This window comes from Gossypium arboreum, chromosome 8 (assembly GCF_025698485.1).
Source record: "Gossypium arboreum isolate Shixiya-1 chromosome 8, ASM2569848v2, whole genome shotgun sequence".
Taxonomy (NCBI): Eukaryota; Viridiplantae; Streptophyta; class Magnoliopsida; order Malvales; family Malvaceae; genus Gossypium; species Gossypium arboreum.
This window is the reverse complement of record NC_069077.1, coordinates 128536997-128544066: the sequence shown is the minus strand read 5'-3', so window position 1 is coordinate 128544066 and position 7070 is coordinate 128536997. Positions and strand designations below refer to the sequence as shown.

General features: G+C 33.2%; 1 non-coding gene across 1 annotated transcript; it reads left to right on the top strand.

Annotated features, from left to right (window-relative positions):
• Positions 1-308: 308 nt before the first annotated feature.
• LOC128279774 (small nucleolar RNA R71) lies at positions 309-414 on the top strand. Its single transcript, XR_008269970.1, has one exon. It is a non-coding gene; the product is annotated as a small nucleolar RNA R71 (small nucleolar RNA).
• Positions 415-7070: the final 6656 nt, after the last annotated feature.

Genomic DNA, 7070 nt, shown 5'->3' with positions numbered 1-7070 from the left:
CACTTGCTTCGCACTGCATTACTGGGTGAACCTGCGAAGAACTAAGAAAACCATCAATCTTTTTATTTAAGAGTTCGACCTGATTAGAGAGCATGGTGACCGAATCGACGTTATAAACACCGGCTGTTTTCGTTGGCTTTGTCCTCATGACTTGCCACTGATAGTTATTCAGTTACATCTCCTCAATAAACTCATAGGCATCTTCAGGTGTTTTATTATTGATGGTTCCGCCAGCAGTTGCGTCAACCATTTGTCGAGTCAAAGGATTCAGACCATTGTGGAATGTTTGTACTTAGAGCCAAAGCGGTAACCCATGGCGAAGGCACCTTCTGAAAAGGTCCTTGTATCTATCCTATGCATCGTAGAGTGTTTCTAAATCCATCTGTACAAAAGAAGATATATCATTATGTAATTTAGCCGTTTTAGCCGGCGGAAAATATTTTAGTAAAAATTTTTTGGTCATTTGTTCCCATGTAGTAATTGATCCTCATGGTAATGAATTCAACCACTATTTAGTTTTGTTCCTTAATGAAAAAGGGAATAACCGAAGATGAATGGCATCATCAGAGACACCATTAATTTTAAATGTATCGCATAGTTCTAAGAAGTTGGCTAAATGAGCGTTGGGATCCTCATCCTGTAAACCATCAAACTGAATAAATTGCTGTATCATTTGAATAGTGTTAGGTTTTAATTTAAAAGTATTTGCAGCTACAGTAGGTCTAACTATGCTCGATTCAGTTCCTGTTAAAGAAGGTTTAGCATAATCATACGTAGTGCGTGGAGTAGGATTTTGATTAACCGCAGTTGTAGGAGGTAGCTGATTGCCTTGGTTTTCAGCCATCTCTTCGGTTGGGGGTTGAGTATCGTATTCTTGCTCATTCTCTGTGTATCTTAAACTTCGTCTTATTTCTCTTTGATTTTTGCAAACTGTACGATCGATTTCTTCATCAAAAAGTAATGGTCCTGACGGGTTTCTTCTAGTCATAAACTATAAAAACCTGCCAAGAGAAGGAAAAAGTAAATTAATAAATAATAATAAAATTAAATTAAATTGCAAAAAAAATAAATGGCTAAAGTAATAAAAATTGAGCGTTCCTAATATCTTAGTTCCTCGGCAACGACGCCAAAAACTTGATCGCGAGGTCTCGTGATAGGTTTTAAATATTTATAATTACTTGTTCTTGAACTAACTATTATCGCGAAGTAGGCAAGTGTACCTATCAAACAATAATATAGTTTTAGCAAGACCGGATTGTCGAACCCAAAGGAACTAAAAGTACTAGTAATGACTGTCTTTTTATTATCTAGCGTAAGAATAAAGTGGTTTTTTTGTTTTAACTAACTAATTATCTAAACTAAGAACGCACAGAGAATGGAATTGGGGAATTGCTTTTGGAAAAATCGATTGAATGAAGACAATACCTAAGGAAAAATCCACCTAGACTGTACTTGTTATTCTGGCTCCGAATCGGATGATTTATTCATTTAACTTGTTCCGTAGAGATCCCTAAGTTATGTTATTATCCCTATTCAAGACTAATAACGTCTACTCTCTAGATTGAATAACCGAGAATTTTCTCTAATTAACACTCTAGGGTTGCATTAACTCGATCTATGGATCCCCTTATTAGGTTTCACCCTAATCCGAAAAAATCTTGTCACCCTATGTCTAGGCGCGCAATCAACTCCGCTTAATTATGACAAATGTACTCTTAGACAGGGTCTATTCCTTCTCTGAATAAGAGCTTATCTTGAATCGGTATCCTAGGATATCAAAACAAGAATTAAGAACACATAATTAAAAACAAATCAAATATTTATCATACAATTCAGAAAATAATAACAAGATTCGTCTTAGGTTTCATTCCCCTTAGGTATTTAGAGGATTTAGTTCATAACTAAATAAGAAAACATCTCAGAATAATAAAGAATACAAAACATAAAGAAAACCCAAAACTCCTGAAGGGAAATTGAGGAAAGATTTTCAGTCTTGATGATGAATCTGACTTTTGAGATGAATCAATCGGCTTTCTTAGAGTAATTCCTTACCCCCTACTCCGTCCTCTTTTTTCCTCTTCTAGGGTGTGTTTATAGGCTTTGGAATGCCTATGAGCCCTCAAAAGTGGCCTTTTCTAAATTGGACTCAACTTGGGCTCGGTAGGGACACACCCGTGTGACACGCCCATGTGCGATTACTTCAGGCCGTGCTCGAGCCTGCCAAATTGACACGGCCGTGTGGTATGCCCGTGTGAGGAGGTCCAGACTGTGTTGATTTCGTACTTTGGCCCATTTTTCCGTTTTTGGCCTGTTTCTCATTCCTTTCGCTCTCCTATGCTCTCCTAAGTGTAAAACGTGAAATTAAAGCATTAGGAGCATAGAATTCACCAATTCTAATGAAAAATCATCCATAAAATGCGTTAAACATGGGGTAAAAATATGTATAAATTACGGTTATCACATTACTTATCCTTAAGTAACATAGACATAAGCAAAAAATAAAAGTAACGACCCTGTATGGATCCATCAATAAATCATAGAAGTAATTTGATTATCTGAGCAGAATACAAATAGTCCCTCATACATATGTTAAGTATAATCTCCATTCATGCATAAGGATATTTAGGCCACATAGGACTTTTCTGCTTGTAACGTTCTGAAGATTAGGATAGGTATAGAGTTCAAAAACAGTAATCATCAAGAGGGCTACAAATACAAAAATAGTTTGGCATATTGTATATCCCTATTCTTCCCCATTAGTGACCCTTACCTGCTTGATGTATCTACTTAACCCTCAATACGTATGGCCATATGTATATAGTCGTGCAGTGAAGGACTAAAGAAAAAGGGCAAATACAAATTAACATTCTTAGTCTCGGGGTCTATAATGAGGTTCATCAAGAAGTGTCAATAGGCTTAAAAAATTGGTACTAAAGGTGAACATGAATAAGTAAGCATTTTGGCTCTGGATGTGTTTCAAACAATGCTTTAGTTCATCCCTTAATATCTCAATATGCACAAATTTAAGCAACCAAGCAAACTCAAATTCAACCATTTATCATTCATACTAACTGTAATAGCCCAAATTTGAACCGGGCTCAAACAAAACAAAAGAAAATAAATAAATAAATGTATATTTATTTAATAGTCCATTAAAAAGGGTCCGTGTACAAAACCAAAAAATAAAACACTTAACCCCACAACCCATTACACCCAAGGCCAGATTTAAATACTCAGACCCATTTACACTGGATGATCTAATATCCTTGACCCAAGGATACAAGGGGCCCAAGAGGCCCAAAACAGTAAATGGATATGGAAACCCTAGGGCTCCCTGAGAAGTTAGGCGCCGCAAAGGGGGATTCTAGATGCTTCGAGGTTCCAAAGGTCACGACTTTTCAGGTCCAGTGGCTCAATCGTCGCCTTCATCAGTGCGCCGTGACCCATCAACTTCGCCACTATGCATCACGCCACCATCAGCGCGCGAATCATGCCAGAATCGTCATGCGTTACAATCCAGCACTAGCCCCATCAGCGCGTAGTCATGGGTGCTTGAACGAAATCCTCGCGATTCGCCTGCAAGAAAAGGAAAGAAATCAAGGCAAAGAGATTAGAACAGGGTTTGGAAAGATATCTTTCGATTTCTTTCCAAAATAGGCAGTAGATTAAGGCTATAAAGCCTTTTCTCAAATCTGTAAAAAGGGGACACAAAAAAAAGAAAGAACACAAAGATATTGTACACCAATCATTTTTGCAATAATATATCAGAAATATTTTGCGAGAAACGAAGGTGATCTATTATTCTTACTCTACTTTATTTTCTTTTCTTTTACTTTATTATAAACAACCTACACATAATATATTAAAAACAAAGAAGGGAGAAGTACCTTCTAAACTCACCTAAAAAGCTTTTGGATCCCAACCGCCGTGTGTGGCGGGGTTGGCGGCAGCGCGTGAGACCGAGTATGTAAGTCCGATGAACGGAGGCGAGACCGGCCTTAGGTCGAGTCGAGGGCTGAAAAAATCTCAGAGGATTTCTTTCGTTTTTTTCTAAACCAGGTGTAAAAAATGATTTTAAAACTCTGAATTTGGCATATATAGCCCAAATGAAACGACGTCATTTTAGTTTAATTCAATAAGCATAAAACGACATCGTTCCAAGGCCCAGGATCCGCGCGTTGACCCGATTACTCGGGGAGGATCCGCGCGTTTTTAGAAAATGGGTTAATTACCCAATTAGTCCCTCCACCTTTTTTTATGTTTACAATTTTGTTTTATTTTATTTATGATCTAGCCCTGATATTTTGTTTCAGTTTTAATTTAGTCCTTACAGTAACTGTTTTAAGTCCTGGATTGAAACGACGCCGTTTAGGGACAAGGGAAAATTTCCCGATGAGTCCCTAGGGTTTTAATGGCCGTTCAATTAGGTTTGATCACAATTATTTTCTTATTAAATTAGCTACTTGACTTTTATTCATGATTCAATTTAGTCCTTTTATCCCTTTTAATCTATTTATGACCTATTTATTTTAAACTTTATACATATCTTGTTATATTTTAATATGAATATCGTATTATATATCTTATAATTATTTACTTATATTTTATTATATTATTACTTCAAATCTTTCTATTATCATATTAATTAACATATATCATTATTTATTATTTATTATAGTATATTTATATCGCATAATGATTATATATCTTTGTATTTTATATTATAATTATATTATTATATACTATTTATATTATATTTATTTACTATATATTATTTTTCACAAATTAGTATTATTTTACATTATTATTTATATAATATTATTATATTGTATTATTTATATATATTATATATTATTTTTACATATATACTTTCATATTATATATTATAATTATTTTAAATTATTATGTCATTTTTCATACCATTATATATATATATTTATCTATATATTATTATTAAAAGTTTTAACTTGTATTATATACTTATTTTTATTTATATGTTAATAATTACTTTACTTATATTCTATTATTACACATTTTGAAGATATTATAATATAGTAATTTGTGTAATACGTATATTTCATCATTAATTACTTATTTCATATTATTCTAAACTTATATTTATATATATTATACAATTATTTTATTATACATATAAATCCTTTCACATATTTGATATTTTATACATTATTTTTTAAAATCATTATATTTTTGTTTTATATAATTATTATTCTTTTATAAGTTTTTTATATATTGTATATTAAATACTATTTTAAAATTATTATTAACTATCATACTTTTATTTGTATTATAAGTATATTTTTGTTAACAATTACTCACTTTATTTTATATTATGTATGTACTAATTCTTTTATGTATTTTTATATTGTATATATCAATTATGTATTAAATGTCATTTTCTAATTATTATTTGATGTTATATTTTACAAGCATGTACATTGATACTTTTTATATATATATATATTAAATTGTGTATCATGCATCATTTCTTAATTATTACTTTGTATATTTGTATGTTTTTGCTTATTTTCAATATATGCTATGTGTATCTTTGTATATATGATGTACATAGTATATGATCTTTGTATGATTGCCATTGTATCGTTTAAAAGCATGTTTTATTCACTTATTATTGCAATATTCTATTCCATAATGATAATATGTTCCATCATGCATCGGTTTTAAAAAAAAGGGACTTCAAAGTTTTCAAAAATAAAAAGGCAATGCTTGGTATTTGGAAGCTTCGAGAAAAGTAGTGACCTAACTTATTGGGTTGCAACGTTTCTCGTTGAGTTCGAATAGTCAAGCACCCTTCTAAGTTTTTAAAGGTTTTCAAGATACAAGTAACTGTCTTGGAATTGCAAGGTGTTGTGTCCTAACTTACTGGATTTGGTGTTTTGTTATTTTTGAGATAGGGATTTCCAAAATGCTAACTTAGCATCAATATTTTGATAAAGTGAACCCCAATTTTCAAAATCAAAATATTTAAAAGAGGATTGCATCTTAAAATTTTTAAATTTCCGACCTTAAAGACATTTGATAATTAATTAGGTACCAATTTTTGGGCGTTACGAGGGTGCTAATCCTTCCTCGTACGTAACCGACTCCCGAACCCGTTTTTCTATTTCGTAGACCAAAACTAATGATTTTAAAACAAAATGTTTTAAAGGTGATCCAATCACACCTAAAAAGATTGGTGGCGACTCTCGTTTTCGTTTTTCTTAGAGTCGATTTCCATTTTCCCAAAACTTGATTTTAAAAAGGGTTTCGACAGCTTGGCGACTTCGTTGGGGACCAATAAGAGATTCAAGCCGTATAATTGATTACCTCTTGTCTTAATGTCAGAAATTAAAAATTTTAAAATGTAATCCTCTTTGCATTACATGTGTTTGTATTATTGCATGTGTTACTGTATTCTGATACGCATTGCATTTGCATGACCGTTGTGGTCACCCCTTAAATGGGAGTGAGAAACTACACCTTCGTGAGGTTTTCGCCTCCGTGCAGGATAGTGGATCACTTTCGGGATACATCTGTACCTATGGTTTCGTGAGATTTTCATCTCCGTGTAGCTATAGGAAAATGTATTCCCCTGAACTGAACTCGTTTCAAATGAGCCTATAATGGGTGAGGATCGAGGAATCTACTAGTTCCGGTACCTCAAACTCTAGAACCAACCTCATATAGAAAAACTGTAAGAGCCTAACTTAGTTAGAGTAAAACTTTTTCTTTGATACTAACTATTTCTTTTCTTTTGTTTTGCGCAGGTCATTTTGCATTTAAAAGGTATCAATTCATGGTCAGTTTCTAAGTTAGGAAGTTTTATTATGGAGAACAGACTTCTTGATAGAGTGGAGGGCAACGCCAACGTCCATAGATGGTCTGAGCAAACTCAACTAGAAAAGGGAGACAGTATAGCTGTGGGATACGTGTTGGAGCTGTCAGATTACACTCGTATTAGTGTCACGTAGAATAATCTCCAAGAGCTTAAGGAAATTTGGGATTAGTGAGGCAAAAAGACCAAGCAGTTATTCTACGATAATTACGGAGAC